Source organism: Mytilus californianus, unplaced genomic scaffold (assembly GCF_021869535.1).
Source record: "Mytilus californianus isolate M0D057914Y unplaced genomic scaffold, xbMytCali1.0.p SCAF_6, whole genome shotgun sequence".
NCBI lineage: Eukaryota > Metazoa > Mollusca > Bivalvia > Mytilida > Mytilidae > Mytilus > Mytilus californianus.
Genome location: NW_026262712.1, coordinates 75,272,230 through 75,291,800, shown reverse-complemented (window position 1 = coordinate 75,291,800; position 19,571 = coordinate 75,272,230).

Genomic DNA, 19,571 nt, shown 5'->3' with positions numbered 1-19,571 from the left:
GTATGTGGGTGGGAATTTTTAACAAATTGTTTGATAAGAATCACAAGTTAACACATCAAATGCTGATGATAAAAGGAAGTGACCACAACGCACTTACACGTGAACTCGTGCTGACCCCGAAAGATCAGTGACCAATAAGAAAGATGTAATCCAATCATGCACTGGTCATAAGTGAAATTTCTCTGCACGTGAAAACATGTTATCTAATTTCAACAATTTATCGTTTGATTAAGTAGGACACTCTGAACCTTTGACCAGACTAGAGACATCATAAATTTACAGTATAAATAGCTCACTCTTTATTTAAGTCTTAGTAATAAACAAATAAAACAGAATTATCTTCTCTGCTGTCTTAAATTATTTTATTCAGCTTAATTTTCAATTAGCAAATAAAATTGGTTTTACTAATGTTTTAAACACTTCATCTTTCACTGAAATAAAACCACCACCACCACCGTCATTCAGACTGTCTAGAAAATATGAATTTAACACAAACACAGATATATAGATGAAAGAAACCACCACAAAATTAAAATATTAGTAGCTAATATGTTCAAAAACCATTTTCAAAGCCAAAACCCTAAAAGGTAAATCAATATTTCCAAGTTATATTACCGGGAGTATAGTATTTCTTTTTAGTGGGTAAATTAATACAGCCCTTCAATTCTTTAATGAACCCTTCACCAGTGGAAGATTATATCTGCCAATAGCTTGCCGATTTCCATAAAAGCAAAACAATTGTCCCATTTGCTATACATTGCTTCATGTAACGAATTACTTCCGATACTAAACAGACGGAAGGTTCAAACCAACCGTTCACACCATTCCAGTTAAAAGCGAATGAATCAATACCAATAGAGTTTACCGTCCAGTAACGGGAATAAAATACCGGTAACTTGTGATTGTCATCATTAGAAAACCAGTCTATTTCTTAGGGTCCCCACAGTGGGGTCCCCACAGGGACTCGAAATACGTAAACAATTGTTCACCAACACCCCAATCGTCGTAATCAATAATACGACTAATGTATAAAGATATAAGAAGATGTGGTATGAGTGCCAATGAGACAACTCTCCATCCAAGTCACAATTTGTAAAAGTAAACCATTATAGGTCAAAGTACGGCCTTCAACACGGAGCCTTGGCTCACACCGAACAGCAAGCTGTAAAGGGCCCCAAAAATGAAATCCGCTTTCTCAATGAAAATGTTAGAAACCCATTCTGCATCGATGGATATATGATGTGTCAAACAATTTTTAAAAATGTACATAGCAATATCCTGTAATTCAGGTTTCAAACTCCCTTTGGCAACAATACTGACTACGTTCTGGCTGTCACTGAACCATTTGATTCGTTTATCCTTCAAAATATCTACCATAGATAAAAGAATATGTTTGGCGGCATTGAGCTCTTTCCACGTAGAACTCTTAGTAGACTCACATACCATGAGCTATATTAAAAGGCTTTTCTACTATGTAACCGTCATATCCTGTATTACTAGCATCGCTGTAAACTACAGACTGACATGAAAAATCGGAAGTAAATTTTTTAACATTTACTCTCCCTAAATTTTCTTTCCAGAAATTAATTTGTATCAAACTTGCTTTTGATAACACGATACAACTATTCCATGAGTTTTCTCTAAAATATCAATATTTAAATGTTTAGACATAAATAGGCAACATTGCCAATTACATATGACATTGATACTATTTGTCCCACCAAAAAAGGCAACCAATCTAGCGTGAACTTTCCGATTTTTTAATGTGTAATATTCAATGTCATCAATAGTTTTTAGAACCTTTTGAACTCTGTCATTCGGTATTTTTACAATACCCGGGTAGGTGTCAATTGAATAACACAAGAATACCTAATTGTTCATAGTTGACTACTTAGATTTTTCATTTTTGGAACCAAAACCACTCATAATTAAATCTTGTCTCACTTGTTCAGACACAATTTTACAAATATCTTCGTCTGTGTGAGTACCTAAACCATCATCTAAGTACATTAAAACTTGTTTACCTTCACCCCTCCATTTCTTTATAAATGGTCTGGTGATCTTGGTAAATATATAACAAGCTGAAGATAGCCCAAAAGGTAGAACTAAACATTTATACCACTTTACAGTGTTTTTCATACTTCCAAGAAAACCCCAAAAATTCTGCATGGGGGATGAAAATATTTATATGGTGATATGCTGACACCACATCAAACTGTTAACAGAAAGAATTGTTTGTAATAAATTGCATGGCTATGCGAATATCTTCATTTACACTAGTTTTCCAAAGATGTTGATTAACATGTCTGAGATCTAAAATGAGACGTTTCTTTTTACTGTTAGACGCAGAAACTGTAAATGGATTTACAATACGTGGTTGCATGTTGCATTCTTCAACCAGTCCCCTAATCAAAAGATCGTGAATAGCTTCTGTGACAAACTCGCTATGAATGATTGCCGATCGATTGTTTTGTAAACATATGGACGGTGGAGTATTAAAAAAAGGAATTTTGTAACCGTTCAAAATGGTGTCAAAATAAAATCATAACATCCTATACTTTTTCAAATAGAAAGTGATTTTTTAGCCTGTCCTTATCAATAATGTTTGCCTGACCTTCTTCATACTCGTAATAATCATTAGTAGACCTTTTCAACAACTCTCGACACCGACTAATGACACCTACAGTTTACAGGTAAAATGAAGGGGTCGTCTCAAAATTAAAAATCATCATGAATAGTTTTACGTTTACAACTTCGATTTATCGATTTTGCACTATTTTGACGATAAAACATATTCCAAACGAATATGAGTTATACTTTTCTTTTTTGTTTAATATTATAATTACATGTATTTATACAACATTTTACGTTTAACTTATTAAACTTTCAAGGAAATAATTACTGCAATTATGTCACATTGTCATCTGCCTTTTTAAGTTTTTATCTTGTTAAATTTTATGTGAGTATTTAGGGAGCAACCATTTAACTTTAAGGGGGGTTACTCGAACATTTTTTTTTTAGTTTTTTCGACGCTATCAATCTAATTTTTTTTTTCAAAATTTAACACTATAAGGTATGAGGAAAATCTGGATTCAAAATATTTTTTTTCTTCTGCTTGACCACAATATTTTTATTCATCAAATTAGGGATCAGAATATTTTATCGTTTTTGTAATGCTATTTATGAAATTTGTGGAAGGAACATATTTATAGTTGGTTCTTATGTTGTGCTGTTACACCATCGTCCCAAGTTAGGGGAGGGTTGAGCACTCACAAAAATGTTTAACCCTGCCACATTCTTTATTTGCTTGTCCCAAGTCAGGAGCCTGTAGTTCAGTGGTTGTCGTTGGTTCATGTCTGTCATATTTGTTATTCTTAAATTGTTTTGATATAGATTAGGCCGTTTCATATTTTTCATGTCGGGGCCTTTTATAGCCGACTATACGGTATGGGATTTCTCATTGTTGAAGGCCGTACGGTACCCTATAATTTCTTACATTCACTTCATTACAACTTTGGTGGATAGTTGTTTCATTGGCAATCACTTATCACATTATTATATTGTAACAGGACTGTCCGTCCGTCCGTTAGAGTTTGCGTTTCTCAACCGATCTTCACGTCACTTGTTGTACACATTCAATTTTGGGAGGGGTATACGCCTATTGGTTTAAAGATCAACGGAAAAGGCTACATCGATAATTTAATTACGAGTGACTACTCCGCTTCAAGATACCATGTTAAAGATGATGTGTTTCCTTAATGAACTGGAAACATCAACGGCATCATTTTTTCAAGTCCGCGCCACATGCGCATTTTGACAAGTATTGTCTCTTCAGTGATGCGTATGATATTTATATCTCAACATAGCTTCTTGTCATTGCAGTGTCTTATTGGACTGATTGACCGTTATAGGTTGTCCGTGTCCCGAAAGACAACATAACATGTCCCTTTGTCTTAGATTCCTTTCCTTGTTCCCGAAAAATAACCTTCGTGTGCCTTGTAAGAAGCGAAAACTGCTTACCCTGTCCCTTTTCAGGACATAGCTTTGGTTTTCTTCCTTATATTCTTTTTCCCCCATGCATAATGGTTTTTAAATTTCATCTCTGACCATACATAGGAGAGGTTAAGATCCAATTATACTAGTAAAAATCCTCCGCATGTTTTATACGCATGAAACAATTCCTGAACAAGTAAGTCATTACAATTGGTAAGTTTTGTCACAATAGAATTTTTAGTTTACAATTTAATATTTTGAAATTTTGCTTCGCTCTCATATTTATTTCCTGTTTATTCAATCAAAGATAGTAACTTATTTTCCTTTTTTCCCCTTTTTTGGGTTTGGGATGGGGGTCTTTAACCAAAATACAGACCATGTGTCAATCTGAATGTCTGTTTTATATGTTGCATTGTGTGATTTTATTTCTACTGCGGAAGACATAAAAATAGCAAGAAAACGAGAAAAAAAAGAAGATTACGACTTGAATCTGACTTTGAATCAAAAGAGACACCAAGGGCCTTTCAAAATCTTTGTATCTATTTTGTTGTGAATTTATTGTACTCCAGCTGATTCTCGCGAATGAGGTTGTTTAGGGCGAGGCAATTAATCAGCTTCCTCCTCTCTCTCTGGTCAGCTACGGCATCTGGTTGCCGGGGAGCAGGTCTTGCGACGGCACAGTAAGCAGGATAATTTAAAGAGAAAGACTCAAAAGTTAAATTACATTGTCGCTCAATATCGATTTCAAGTTGAAGATTAAATTGGTGAATTAAAAAGAAATAAAGTAATGAGTACGTTGAGGCATCCGAAGCCAAAATTAACAGATATTGTAAAAAACATGTACCGCCCTAGTCGTCAGACATAAAACAATGATTAATTAAACATCTACTACAAAATACAGGTTTGTTTGTTTTTTGTTTGTTTGTTTTTTTTTTTCATTTTCCAACTCGACATCTAAAAGAAATGAAACATTGAAGTCCTTCCTTTTCCTCATAGTCAATTCAAAAATAAGTTTAATTTTGATAAGCAAATACTTAATAAACAAAATAAGGTACGGTACACAACAAATGCTTTTATACACGTCATGTTGGATAGTTCTCATTGGCAATCAAAATAATCATATACGATCAATCATATTTCATAAAATTTCATTTTTGAGACGACCCTTCATATCTCACCTGTCGTAGTCGTTCTCAACTGTAGGTGTAGACAATTGTTGAAAAGGTCTAGTGAGATTATCAGATTCATTAATCAAAAAACCTGACTCAGTATTATCAGGTAAAAAATTCAAACTATACTCATCTTTCATGAAATCTGTCTTATTTTGGTTTCTACATGGTGCCAGGTTTTGGGTTGAAAGGACATTGGTTTCTTCAGTGCTGGAACGATCCACACCCTTAACCAGCTACTTGTTATTGATTTCGTCGCTGATTACAACTCGTGCTGGCTTGAACATGGTACAAGGCTTGTCCATTGTACCATGACTGGGGGTCACGAAAAAGGCTTATGTTTTGCTGGAAAAGTAGCTTTAAAATGAGAAGGAGAACTCGATACATAATTATTGTTAGGCTTAGCAGCAGCCTTTTCCCTTTTGAATTGCGTTTACGTAACGCCCTGTTTTCTGCTTTATTAACTTTGCTTTCATCGTCAGAGTCGCTTGCTACTGGGTTAGTTTCATATTGTCGAACAATCTCCCATTCCCCTTTGCTGCTATCGGCGATTTTGTTTAGCTTGTTTCGCCTTTTGATCTTGTCAATAACTTCCTTGATAGTATCTCGTGTTGAGTTATCAATTGCCCAAATGGATTGTGTGAGGTCTTCTAAAAATTCAGTGTGTAGAAGAAATTGAACCTTATTCCCCTCGTATTTCCAATTATACTGGGATTCAGTTTTTAACTTTTTTACGTGGGAAGCAACAGAAACAGTAGACACTAGCGTTAAATTCACCTTGCGTTTTTACAGCTTTCATAACATCTCTAAGCGAAACCTGATGGTCATGTATATTTAACTCCTCATTTTCAGCCCTTACCAACATATTTTTACCAAGTAATTTTAGAACCGATCGCTTTGGCGCTGTCGTGCTGAATGACCGAAACCCCCGTTTCGATGGGAAACTGACCATTTTCTGCTCTTTGGTCGGGTTATTGTCTCTTTGACACATTCCCCATTTCCATTCTCAATCTTATCGTTAGTTTGAAAGTCAGTTCCATCTGAGTCATTTAAACTGTCATTGAAATTGTCCGTTAACGGTGTTATTTCTTTTACAGAGAAAGGACAATTGTCTATATTATTAAAACTTACACATGTTACACAGTTCCTAGTCTAATTTATTAATAAGATGGATAAATCAAAGATATAAAAAAACACAAATTTTCACAAAAATTATCTTTTTTTGTGAGGATAAAAAGTTTATAAGAAATTCTTTAATATTACAATATACAATGTAATCATAAGTAATCCAAAATAATCATGATTACTTTAAAGAAAATTAAACTAATGTAATTCATTACATTTGAATTTAAGTGTAATTATAATGTAATCGATTACATTAAATTAGCAATTTAATTATAATTTAATCGATTACATTTTAAAGTAATCGTCCAATCCCTGCTACCAAAACTGCAGAAACTTAAATGACGTTCATGGTCAAGATTATAAATTCTACCATGTATGAAAGCTTTTGGAAAAAAGGTATCTTGAGTTACGATTTTTTACTTGTTTGGTACAGACAGAAAGACTACGTCCTTAGAGACAGATGTGGCAGTGGTCATTAAAACTAGTCCATAACCTTAAAACAAATATACCTGCTAACTTTTTTAGAAATTATCCATGTTTTCACCTGAATTGTTCATGAAAAGACGTTTTAAAGGGAGTGCGGTTTATTGCAGCATTTCTTTTAGAATTTGCATGTGTCATAATTTGTATATTTCCTTTTTTCTGTTGGTATACACAGCTCATGAACTTTGATGAGTCTTTCTTTTATATATTTTTTTCCCTTTAAGCTTCAAGCTATTGAGTTTTAAAAAAAATAGGTAACCTGCAACAATAAACGTACTTACACTTTTGGTATTTAGCTGAATTTTGTCTCCGAATGACCTTAGATCTGTCTCCGAATGACCTTCTGACGTCAAGCAACAATCACATTTTAATTATGACGTCAATTTTTTTTAAATTGTGATGTCAAATTTTATGGGAACTTGTGTTATTTTAAATAATGGTGGACAAATTTGCATACAAGTGTAAATACGTCTATACTAACCGTTGACATAATTATGTTGATGCATTTAACACATATATCTGGTACTTAATTTTTTTTTTAAAGACAACGATAGGGACAATTTAATTTAACAAATAAATGGAGAATGTGTTCATGGGACACAGATGATGCACCCGCTTGCACATAACGTTATAAAGGGACATAAATCAAGAACAGTAAAAGTGACGCAACCCAAATTCGAACTTGATCTGTGTTTTGTGATAATAAGCATTGTGTTTATGTTTCAAAACATTTGGTTGAGGCAAACTAAAGCTAGAGAAAGGAACCTAACTTTGGGACGTACGGACTTACAAGGGTAACACTTAATGCCCCCTCCGCCGCGGAAGGGGAATGCATATCCTAAAGGGTTAAACTAAACCCTGTGTTTTTATGTTCTTCAACTTCTTAGTTGATTTGGCTTTCTTACTGTTTTGATTCATGCACCACTGATGAGTCTTATGCAGCCAAACGCACTTCTAACGTACCAAATTATAAGTATCGTAGATGATTTTGTTTTATTCTGGCGTTAGCTGCTGTCAGTATAAAACATTCATCCTTTTTCCTTTTTTTTCTGAAAGTTTGACGAAGATATTACTACTTACAATTTCTTGATGTATGAATACCTCTAACCTTAAACGATCTAAATGTAAACTGCAAACAAACAACTGAGTACATTTATCAATAAAATACTAAAAAAATTAACATAAAAAAAATGTATTTCAAAATGAAGAACAGATGCACTTTATTTCAATCCAGGTAGTTTTCCAAAATTCCATGAAATTTGAAAAGTCATATTGATATTTAAAAAAACTTTTAATTTTAGACTAAAATTAACAGCTAAAAACCCAACCAAGTCCAATTACTCGTTGAACACAGACAAATACAATTTTTTTCTTCTAAATTTTGCTCTGGACACTGTCTTTTGATAATTACAAGTCATCTATTTCACGAAGCTTTTACAGTTATTAAATTCTAGTAAAAATAATTTTAACGCCTGACTTGACTGGAATAGTCTATCCACAGGTATACCCTGTCTTGACTGGAATAGTCTATCCACAGGTATACCCTGTCTTGAATGGAATAGTCTATCCACAGGTATACCCTGTCTTGAATGGAATTGTCAATCCACAGGTATACCCTGTCTTGAATGGAGTAATCTATCCACAGGTATACCCTGTCTTGAATGGAATAGTCTATCCACAGGTATACCCCGTCTTGAATGGAATAGTCTATCCACAGGTAATGTATTGAAAGCTGAGTTCATCATCGATGTAGTCAGATTTTTAACGAAACAGGAAAAATTGCAAATAAACTCATCTGGTGATTGCTTACATATTAAACATGTTAAATGAATTTGACTTTTTTAAAAACATTTGAGCAATAACTGAATAAGAGGCATGTAGTTTCTTAGTGATAATATGAAAAACTCCATTTGGGCTGAGGGGATGTTCTACTTCTACTTCTACCATTACGCTGTTAACTACATTTTTCGAGCTAATTAAGGCACATGATTTAACAATGACTCTCAATATCGGATAAAAACACAGAAAGGATCTCTTGAGTTGCAAATCAATCATCGGAGTTGGGAATTTAGAGCAACCAGTTAGTCTGATGCCTCTCAAGGTCAAGAAACTACGCATGCGCTTAATTACATAAACAAACCGTTAGAATAATGTTTTGACTGAGGACAACATGTCAACTGTGGTTCCCAATTTCTTTATGGAAGTTCAATATAAAAGTTCCATAAAGGTTACATATAATAGGAACAACACCACTTCAGTACTTATCTGACGGAAATAGTTTTATTTCGGAACCACTCTCGCATTTTAACAAAACAGCGGAATTCCCACTTTGATGTGATGCTAAATAAATAGAATCCTAATTATAGATACTGTGTAATACTGATTTTCCGTATTGTAAAATAAATGCAAATAATAAAGGGAGATATCAAAACATGAGGATTATGAGAAAATTAACGGAAAGTTGTTTAAATTCATTCTGTCTGCTTGTTTTACTCTTTAAAACAGACCAATCGTTAGAATCTGAGTTGTTCTTTAATATAAAGCACGGTTGACGTGAGAGCCTTGGAAAGGAGTCAATGGTAAAAGACAGCAATCCTATCCCCAAAAAAACCACGCCTACTAACCCTATGTGAAATATACAGGGTCTCGACGCGATCGCTATCAGCCAATGATATTCCTAGAAATGTATAGGAATTATAGGAATTAGATAAACCGGTTTACTCATCATACTGTTTAAGACGATTGCAACGATGAGGAAAATGATTAAACTATAATATAATTTTTAATGAGGCAATTAACAACCAGACCATTAACGCTGTTTGTTAAGTACAAAATTATATCGATTTACTGAACTTATTTATCCTTGAAAAATTACATCATTTGAAAGCGAATGTGAGCTATTAGCTTTAAGTGGAATATTTACATCTTAGAAATTCTGTAAAATGAAACTTTTCATTAACATCATTTAATTACCCCCCCCCCCCCCCTCCTTTTTCAATAAAAAAAGGAAGAAAAAAAACAAATTATTTGAGTTCACAATTCCTCATGTATTCAGCTAAGCAATGCTATTGACAAATACGTGCATGTCTTTTGATTGAATTAAGACAATTTCAAATGATATTTTATAGTGTGTCTTTCTATGTTGTGATGTTACACTATTGTTTCAGATAAGGGTGAAGGTTTGGTACCATTAAAACGTTTAAACCCGCTGCAATTGTTTGCACCTGTCCTAAGTCAGGAATCTGATGTTCAGTAGTTGTCGTTTGTTGATGTGGTTCATAAGTGTTTCTCGTTTTTTATATAGATTAGCCCAATTCAATATGTTGAAAAAAATGGAAATGTGTATGATTTATAATAGCATCGATATTTATCTGATGCATTTTTATTTATAAAGAAAAATAATTACATGTATATTATGTGATTTAACCTCTTCCAGAAATATTTATGCGCGAACAAATATCTTTTTTTTATAGTACCCTAGGATTTTTGCTAAAAAAGGAAACATTCTTAAATCAAGACAGTAAAATTTCAGTGGCGTAAAGATGTTTTCGTGACTGCAAACATGACTTGAATATAAATTTTAGAAAATAGATTAACCGTTCGGAATACCATCAACCTTTCTTTTTCCTACCGGCATGAGTAAAACAACGAAATTGGTCGATATGGCTGAAATTCTGTGGATAGCAGAGAATTAGGATCTACGTAAAACCAATATATACTGTACATAAAGTTACAGGACTTTAACTTAAAAAATGTCTGGCATAGTCACAATCTTAAGTTATTTGATTAACGTCAAGTGTAAATATCACATGCATATTCAACCGTACAACCAAACGACCTCTCCTTTCAGCACGTGTCTTACCTTCGGACGGTGTTTATAGGGAGTGGGTTCAGGTGACCATATTTGTATACAGCCGTCCACTTTGCGGTCCATATTCCCGTAAAACCAAGTATCCGAGTCTAAAATATCGATGTATCATCGATTTCAAGTTTGATGCCTTAAAAATCACACCAATGACATCTTTATAAAATTCGTTGCCCAGATTCTTTCACTTAATTCACTGTGGCATTCTCCTATTTCGTTCTTTGAAGTTATCGTCTCCAACCATCTCAGACTTGGCTGTCTATTTTTACACCTCATAAAACTAACAAGACGTAAGGATCATTTCATGTACTATAGTTACAGACCTTCTAAAATTCAAACTGACCATTATTCCGTGCGTTCATCGTGTATCGTGCGTGTTGCGTGCGTGTATCGTGCGTGTATCGTGCGTGTACCAATCGTGCGCTCATCATTCATCGTTCCGTGTATTTTCCGTGTAACGTGCGTGCATCGTGTATTCTTAATCGTGTATGGTGCGTGTATCGTGCGTGTATCGTGCGTTCATCAATCATTCATTCTTAACCGTGTATCGTGCGTTCGTCAATCGTGTATGTAACTGTGTACATCAGATAACGTGCATTTGTCAAACGTTCATCTCTAATCGGGTAACGTTCATCTCTAATCGGGTAACGTTCATTCATTGCGGTTTTTATATGATAGTCGGTTATAGAGCTCATCAAAGCTTATATTTTATCTCACGGTTAAAGTATATATATATGTTCCGACTTTAAATAAAATTTACATTCATACTTACTTTCTTGTGAACACTTAATTAACTTCATCGTACATAACGTTCATACAGATTCATGAATTTTTGTGTAAAATTTATTTATCATCTGTAAACATTTCGTGGTTATTCAGTGAATCTTGGCTGGGACTGACACATTTTAATATAATGATACATGTTCTACGTACAAACAATAACATGATGACATTTCTACGACAGAACAGTTGAAATTGGAATTTCTATTCAACTGAGCGAAATGGGCTTAAAAATATACTGTTGGCCAACTGTTATTTGTTAAAAAATATTCCGCCAATTAAAAACAACAGTGCTTTTGCAAAATTTAGATATGGGGTAGCTCCACTAAAAATAGAAACTGGAAAGTATGAAAGAAAAGAAGTTCACGAGATGACATGTGTTGTAGCTCTACTATTGAAGATGAACTTCATGCCATTTTAAAATGCCCATTATATGTAGATTTAAGACAAATTATGATACATTAAGCTAAACATTTTAATGAACATTTTAACCTTTAATTATCAGATAGCGAAAAATTTATATTTTTATTTAATAACGGCAATGTTGCTGCTATAGTTGCCAAAACATCAACAATATTTCATTGAAAAGAAACGGCATTTTATTTCCTAGTTCTCAAAGAAAAAAATGTTTTATTTTCATATAGTACAGGTGGACATTGTAAATTTTAAATGTAAATGAGTAAATATATTGTGTCTTAAAAGTCTCTCATTATTCTTTTTAAGATTGGTACATACAATGCAAGTGTTTTAATGTTTTATGTTTATTTCTGTGATTCTCATTTTATGTTTGTATGTGGTGAGACTATAATAAAATATTGAATCAGTATTAACATGATTAATGTTCAACTTGAGTCATTTCTCCAATGTTGAACAATGCAAGATTATAATTCTTCGCTTATTTGGCAAATTCATATTCTACTAAATATTCAAACATTTAAGTGTTGATAAATACCATTACAAATATAATTTTTGTCTTCGTTTCTGATGGTCACGTGCAGGTAAGGTTATTCCATTGAGAAAATACAATATACAAGATTGTCGGGTAAATGTGGATTGCGGATTAAGATTTTAGATGTCAAACTTGAATTAACAAATTAAACTGAGGCGAATTTAACACGAATATGTATTTTCTCTTCAACAGTGTTTTTATTCTCTGTTCCGTTTATTTTCATTTAAAATAAGCTAAATATGTTTTGTGGAAAATGAATACAAATAAACATATGTATTTGAAGGCATTTTTTTAATTAAACAAGTATAAGATCACGCAAATATATCCCGTATTCCTTAAGAAGGATTTTAAATTGAGGAACTTTTTACACTTGAAATTGTGTTTACGAGTTTAAGATATTCTTTTTTATTTAAATTTTTTGATAAAATAGTTAAAAATATTGTATTATCATAACAAGTCTTTATTTAAATTGAATAAACATGGAACACTTTCACAGATTCAATTTTCATTGTGTTCATGGTTGCATATCAAGGACACCGTTTTTAATGTATGTCTAAAAGATTAATATCCGAAAAAATAATTCACAATAGTACTTTGTATTAAAGAATGACGGATTATTTTACCATGGGGGTATTTTTTGTTCCGTTACTGAGGACATTTTTTTGTCCTTTATGAATCCATATGACAAATTTGACTTCAATAAGGATAAATATTATCTTATAGAAAAATCGGTAGTTTTTATCCGATAGATTTTGTGTTCATCTTTATCGGATATAAAAGATTGAAAAATACAAACAATTAATTGAAGTTTCGTATGCATCTATCACGATCCAGCAACTTTTGACTAGTATAAAGGGTTGCCTTGGTTTTATAGCTCAAAACGGTATCATTTGTTTTGCTTTACATTGGGTTAAATAATGAAATGTATGTTTCAGAAATTTACACAAGTTTGATTTCGGCTTTGACTCCCGGGGACACTGTCGTTTACAGTAAAAGACGAAAATCTACACATGTACGTTCTTATAAAAAAGAAGTTGTGTTATGATTGCCAATGTTCATCATTATATCATAATTATTGTACTCCCCCTAATAATAAATCTATAATATATGCCACTGGACGTTAAACGATCAACTATTAATTCACCCATCTTATCCTTTTAGTTTTGTGATAATTTGCATATCAAATACATGAAACAACAGGGGCGGATCCAGCCATTTTAAAAAGGGGGGTTCCCAACCCAGGGCAAAAAGGGGGGGAGAGGGTTCCAACTATATGTACCCATTCAAATGCATTGATCGTCCAAAAAAAGGGGGTTCCAACCCCCTGAACCCTCCCCCTGGATCCGTCACTGAACAACTGCAAAGTTTCACTAAAGTTAGAAGGCCGATATTATTGCACATATAAAACAGACATTAACATCGATCCCTACGTTTAATAACCGACTTTACAGTTCCCGTATTTTTTCATTATTGAAGGTCGTATAGGTATAACTGCTAGCATTCCTCTTGATTTGAACTTTCTTGAATAGTTGACTCACTAGCAATTTTACCACATTTTCTTATTTTTACATAAGCCTTCAATCCATCAAAAGCCAATTTAGTCTGCTGTAGATGAAACCTACGTTTCTTAAAAAAAAATCTAAATTTATATACTGACAATTTAAGAAATGTTTGTCATAGATATCTGTTCGTGATATAAGTATCAAAATATTTTAGCTATGAAGATGTGTAAACCCTTAAATAAACCCTATTTCTGTGGGCAATACCTACGGGAATTAAAATAATAAAAACCATTATTAGAAAATCGGAATATATATGTGTGTATGACTCGGAGGTGCAATGGAGATCATAAATTTTGATGGCCACGCGTGAAGTGCGATGAGCTGTTCGATGGTTTGCGATGGTTTATATAACGCGGGATACCTAGATTAAAGTCTACAGATGTGCAATTATTATGAGCAGTATATTTGTTTCAATGTCAGTATATAAAGCATTTACTAGTGTTATTGTCTATGAATGTAATACAATGTAGTTAAAGTTGCCGCGTACTAATTTAGAGATCGTCCTATTTGATGTTTTGCAAGTGGAAATTATTCTTGCTTCAACATGTATCTTTACTTAATTTGTTCCTCTAATGAGATCATCATTTACCGTTATATAATCATAAGAATAGTTTCACGGTGGACCCGTATGTATTGAGGGAATGACACTTCGTCGTACGTAAAAACAAATCTTTCGTATATTTCCCGTTTCACAGTCCTACATGTATATTGAATTTTACCCACAACTCAGAAAGTTGACCAGCGCGGGGTATACTTAAACCTCTTATTCTAGATGTCAGGTAACTTACTCGTGTTTATGTTGGATTGCTGTCTGATTGACGAATATCCGTCATTTTATATATATATATAACAAACAAATTTAAATTATATATATATATAGTGTGTTAAAATTACATCGTTAGGCAATCTATATATATATATATATAAAGAAAAGTTTAGTAGAATCCGTATGCTGGTAACATATAAGAAAATTAATAAAAGATAATAACGGTTTCAATTCATCACTTTTACTAGCGCTTTCACTGTTTTTACAGATCTTCAGGTAATATATATATATTTAAATTTGTTTTTTAGGGATGCATCCAGTTGCACCTTTTCATTTAAAATATATTTCCGTGAAGTAATCTCAAAAGATTACTCACTTCAATAAAAAATAAATAAGGGAAATGAAACCTCTTCTCGCATGTTGCACTTTGTGTAATTGTTCTCTTCGACAAAATACTGCCTTGAACTCAATGTTGGTATAAATATAAAGAAGCCACATTTGGTTCTTAAATGGATATTTTTTAAACACCTAAAGCTAGGTAAAGCCTATCTCTTGATATAGGCTCTTAAATTTGGCAACTTTTAGAGACCGACCGTGCTTGGGCTGTATAGCCAGTCAAGGTCGCTAAACTCTCATTATCCGTTTAGAGATTTTCTGAAAATACGATGGTTACTGTCTCATTAGAAACTAAAACCTTATCAAATATGGTGGCCTTCGGCTGTCATCTGCTCTTTTCGGGTTGTTGTCTCTTTGACATATTCATCATTTCCATTCTCAATTTGAAATTAATAAAAAATATGATAAACAGTTGTCGGATCAATATTTATTTAAGAAGCCAGTGCGTTGATACAGGTTATATTCTACTGAATTTACTATATCCGTTAGTATTACGTAATTATATTAAGTCCCGTGTCCAGGTAAAAATAACAATTTGTGGTTTGTATGTCAGGTGAAAGTGACAACGGGTGGTATGTATACTAAAATGTTTATCGTCTTCCATTATACATGAGGGTGTGGATGGGGGTTTATAGAATAGAAAATTATTGACCAAAAAATAAAGAATGCAAAAAATAACCAGACAAATATATAGAAAAGAAAATGATGAGGTACTAGAATATATGGAATAAAGAATGATCGACAAAAGGTATAACGATTAGAAAAAATTGCCTAAAATGATAGAATACAGAAATAATGAATCCCCATTCAGACCCTCATAATCTGACGATGACATTTAGCTTTAGGACAATTATGGGCATGTGATACAGTTTTAGAACCACAGTGATTGGTTTTACAAAAGTTCACATATATACAAGCTAATTTTTACAAAATCAATTTGTATATGTAATAAAAATTATATCTTCATGTGCTAAATTTAAAAGACAAATGGGTTTGAATTATTCGACATTAAAAAATTTTACTTATAACATTTCGGTTTCTTGGACATTTTTGTCCTTTGAACAGACATCCTTAACTTTTTTGTTTCAAAAGATAAAGATATGCGGATTTCGGTAAAGTGATTAGGAATATCTTCGTTATAAAATTGGGCTCTACATTTGTGTAACAATTCTTTGTTAATATTTAATTTTTGTGAAAAGAAATTGATACAAGAAGAAAAAACGGTATTTTTGTTGTATATTTATCTAGTTAAAAAAAAGTCGGTAATTTCTTCATAAAAGTTGCAACGAATAATCTTCTTACAGTATCAAGCAAAATGTCATGTCTAAAATGAGGGGGCCATAACTGATAACACTTTTTCCTTAAAAAAATGAAAAAATAATTATTTGGATAAGAAAATAACCCAGATATTTAGATATATTAGAATAAAAATATTTTTTTAATTTTTTAAAAATCATTTAATATTCATCGGTTTATGATTAAATGAAAAATATAGAAAATTGTTAAGTTGTTTTTAAGGAAGGAAAATAATGTTTGTCCCGAGAAAAAGACCCCCCCCCCCTATAAATTATCATTAATTTACCCAAGTGGGGGCTTAAATTTGGAGACCGATTGCGAGGCCTGACTGCCATAAACAACAGATAACGAACAGCAAACAGTGGATGCACCAATTGATATGTACGAAAGACACTGAATAATTTCAACTACCATTGAGATCGTTTTTTTTAAATCTCCTTATCAAATTAGAAATGCATTTTAAAAAACCTTGGGATATCTTTTACAGTTTGGAATTGGAATTGGAATTAAAAATTGCATTTCCCAAAGAGTTTCAGGTAAAACCCCGAGAATCTCACTCCTAGAAATTTGAAGTGCCAGGATGTTTGAAAATATGTATGAATTTTATTACATATTTGAAATTGTATAAGGAATATAAAAAGATTCATTATGTTTACTGTACAAACAAACAACAGACACCAAGTGATGGATACAATTGTGGCTTATATTGTTAAATTCATTTTTACTGAGAGCAAAATTTGATTGATTGATTATTCAGTGGTTGTTTAAACGTCCAGTGGCAAATATTTCACGCATATTCAGGACGAAAAGTCGTTTCAGAAGTATATTATGAAGTATTTGGTATTACAAATGTTTAAATTTTCTCATTATTTGGTAAATATCATTTTCTTAGCTATTTCTAATTAATTTGTACGAATCAGATTTTTCTGACAAATTATATATTTTGCTCTAAATTAACTCATACGATTCGGAACATTGTAACTTAAGTAAAAAAAAGAGATTATGATTGTTTAATCAGTTGTTATGTAAGTTCGCTCGTGTCAGTCGGATCACTGATTTTCGGCAATATCAAGGAAAAACCGGCACGCTCCAAATATTGTTCAACTAATCATTTAATGGTGATTCTTTTTCTTTAAAAATTGGAATTTATGTAATAAAAATCTATCTATCTCTACCATAGTATGAAAACAGAGTACAAGTAACACGTCCTTTCTAGTCTTTAGTGGCATATTAAAAGTCCTTAGCAGTGTTTAGACGTACAGGCAGAAAACAGTCGAAGGCCACCCATGGGTAGAAAATCCCGCACCGAAGGCGTTTTTCAGCTGGTCCCTAAACAAAAATGAATTTTAGTTCAGTGATAATGGACATCATACTAAACTTCGAAACATACAAATATTTCCTAAATTTCGGAACGTAAACATATGATAATTAATAAGTTGAGGTTACAAATTTAGGCTGATAAAAAGAAAGGGGGGGGGGGTGGTCTATGCATTTGAATGGGAACATATGGTTAAAACCACCCCTTTTATCCTGGGTTGAGAACCCTCTTTTTAAAAATGGCTGGAATCGCCACTCTTTAAAACGTAGCAATTTAAAAATTATTTATATTAAGTAGAATCAGAGACATATAATACATTATTATATGTCTCTGGTAGAATCATAAAATCGATGAGTTTTATAATTTGACAACACTCATTGATATTGGAAATACTATACTACAATTAATTTATTTAATACATGGAGTGTTTAGTAAAACTGTCGACCAATCAACACAGAAAGCGAGATATCTAAAATTTGTATACCCTTATAGATTTTCATTATCATACATCAATTTTAAATGCAATTCCAAATAAAATGGCTTTGAGAACCGTGTATTAAGCGCTTATCGTTCATTCGTCAATGAATCATTCACCGTGCGTGTATCGTGCGTGTATCGTGCGTGTATCGTGTGTTCATCATTCATCGTGCATCGTGCGTGTATCGTGCGTTCATCATTCATCATTCATTTTTCGTTAATCCTCCGTGTAACGCTCATCGCTCATCGTGCGTGTATCGTGTATCGTGCATTCACCGTGCGTGTATCGTGCGTGCGTGTATCGTGCGTGTGGTCAGTTTGAATTTTAGAAGGTCTGTATAAACCTGATCAGATTAGACGTGACTGTGTATTTAAACATCCCGCAAATCCAAAACGGGCGTTCACTTTGCAAGATTCTCTAATATGTGTTGAACATATGATATTCATAACACTCATTAGCTCTGTCAATCTACTTCGTCTATATTCAACCATAAAGATAGCATGAATACAAAACTAGTCATCTCTCAAAAATAACTCAGTTCTAAGTTAAGGTGAGTACACAACTAATAAAGGATATTTAAACTGTCCATGACCACTAAAATATATTGCATTAAATTTCAAATAAAATAATTAATTATTTGAAAAAGCTCATATCGAATAAGAACAAATATATTTTCGTTTCAGAACAAGAGGCCATTGAACTCCATAAAGGTTTGTCAGCTATCCATGTATATGCTGTAATGTTTTCTATGGAAGATGTGACATCATCCAAAATTGATGATTTGTTAACAACAAGTTCGCTATATGAATCAAAGAAGCTAAATTTTACAGTTCTTTGTCGTTTAGAATCTTGCCAGAGTTTTCTGAAAAAGGTATAACATGTGACATCCGTTTGAAGCATTTTATGGTAGCAATTAAGCTTTTGACTGAAAACGACAAATTATTTGCAATATGTTTGAAAAAAAGCATAGAATTTATGTTATATGAGAATATCTCAGTTTCCAATTATGCATATACACACAGCAAAACTTCAAATGAAAACTTCCTTGACCAACAATAACAATAGCAAACCATCATGAATAAATAAATGATACTACTAATAAAAAAAAAAACAAAAACAAAAAACAACAATATATAACAAAACATAAACAAAATAAAAAAAAAACAACAATTTATGAGAACCAAAAACAATAATCTGGCTGAACTGATCTAGTACAATACGGATTTTGAATTATACCAAATACTGAATTAGTGGAACGGCCTTCTCTTTCACCAACATGTTTTAATAAAAATTACATTCTTGTACTATGACAAATATTTCACTTTGAAAGAACACCTAGAAATTATATTTCATAGATAAACCGTATGTAAATGATCTTTTTCTGTTTTCAG